This window comes from Octopus bimaculoides, chromosome 8, assembly GCF_001194135.2.
Source record: "Octopus bimaculoides isolate UCB-OBI-ISO-001 chromosome 8, ASM119413v2, whole genome shotgun sequence".
Classification (NCBI taxonomy): domain Eukaryota; kingdom Metazoa; phylum Mollusca; class Cephalopoda; order Octopoda; family Octopodidae; genus Octopus; species Octopus bimaculoides.
In genome coordinates this window covers 6014914-6017086 of record NC_068988.1, presented here as the reverse complement: position 1 = coordinate 6017086, position 2173 = coordinate 6014914, and positions in this window count along the sequence as shown.

The window sequence follows — 2173 nt, the reverse complement described above, 5'->3', positions numbered from 1 at the left end:
TTATTATTATTATTATTATTATTATTATTATTATTATTGGCGGCGAGCTGGCAGAATCATTAGTGTGCTGGACGAAATGCGTAGCAGTATTTCGTCTGCCGTTACGTTCCAAGTTCAAATTCCACCGAGGTCGACGTTGCCTTTCATCCTTTCGGGTTTGATAAATTAGGTACCAGTTGCGTACTGGGGTCGATCTAATCGACTGGCTCCCTCCCACCAAATTTTAGGCCTTGTGCCTACAGCAGAAAGGATTATTATTATTATTATTATTATTATTATTATTAATATTATTATTAAAGAAACAATAAGAAGAGTGTGACTGTTATCAAATAAACACTATTTCGGCACTTCGTGTATCTTCCACAAGTTCAAAATAATCTATCATTATTATTATTATTATCCAACCGTCCGTACCGGAAGAAGATTTAATTTAGCCAAGCGTCGCACGCTCAACAACCAGACGCACTTACGAACTATTAAAAGTGGTGACCGTTTGGCTAAATATTCTAAAGCGAAGGCAGGAAAACTCTCTAGTGAGAAATGGCGACTGTCATGTCTTATACAAACGCCAAACCGGAAGCACAAGGAAACGTTCCCTTCTAACCAATCACAGTGAACGACACAAAAGGTGCAACCACACAAAGTCAACTGAGCCAACTTGGAAATGGAGAAATGTATATTTGCATGTAAGCCAACATCAAACACAGAGCTGCTACACACCAGTCGCTATGTTCTGAGCTCAAATTCCGCCGTGGTTGACTTTGCCTTTCATCCGTTCGGAGATCGATAAAATAAGTACCAGTCAAATAATGGAATCGATGTAATCGACTTTCTCCTCTCGAAAATGTTGGTTCTGTGCCAAAATTCGAAACCTTCATATAGCTTCCTCGTCTTTAGTAATTTCCTTAAAAATTGAACAGAGAAAGTTTTTATTCAGAGAAATCGCTAAAAACTGACAAACACCGGATGGATTAGAATAAAAAAGAAATAGATATATAGCTAATTAACTCCTATGTTTGATTATCACGATTTGCAGTTTCCCTTCTTTCCTTCTTTTATTCTTCCTTTCTGTTCCAAAACACGATAAGGGAGCGTTCGTAAAATGCCATTTCACGATAGAGGGCTCGAAGCTAAAAACACACACAAAATCTTCGAAATATATTGCTTGTGAATTAATGTGTCCTCACATTTCACTCAGCTGTTTTTGGGGTTTTTTCTGTTTTATTTAGCAGGAAATGCCAATGCAGTCTAATGAATGCCTATCCTTTAATTATCACGATTTCAATTAACTCGATTCAAGATAATAAGTAGAAATTTTCTTTTCGTTTATCCAGAATTTACTAACATCGTTTTATTTTTAAAAATTTTTTTCCTGTTCAGTTCATCCCTCAAAATTGATCTTCAATGGATTTCGCCCTGCAGATGGTTGTGGTTAATGTCATGCTTAAAGCATTAAGGTTTTAACAAAGAGCAACACGAACAATTATAACGACAACAACAACAACAGGAAGAGCAACAACAACGATAATAAAAATGCTAATAATAATATAACAAAAATAGCGAAAACAACAATGACAAAAGCGTATGGTGGACAGGAAGAACGTTAAATGGCACACACATAGACAGATATATATATATATGGGTTGGTGCATAATTGTTGCGGCTTTTTACAACAAATTTTATTCAACAAAAATAATAACATTGACGGCCTGATGGTCTGCCAAGCAAATGGGAAGCGGTAATTGAAGTAGATGGTGAATATGCTCCGGAATAATCATTTAAAGATGTTTTTGTTGAACTGGTAAAATCGTGCCACACCGGGCAAAATTTTAGTGACATTTCTCACGGCTCTTTACATTCTGAGTTCAAATTACCCCGAGACCGACTTTGTCTTTTATCCTTTAGGGGTCAATAAAAAGTATCAGTTGGACACCGGGGACGACACACTCGACCAGCCTCTTCTTCTCAAAACTGTCGGCTTTATATTAAAACTAGACGCCATACCAACCACATAGTTCCCGGTTCATTCCCACTGTGTGGCACCTTGGGCAAGCGTCTTCTACTATAACCTCGGGCCGACCAAAGCCTTGTGAGTGGATTTGATAGACGGAAACTGAAAGACGCCCGTCGTATATATGTGTATATATATATATATACATACATATATATATAT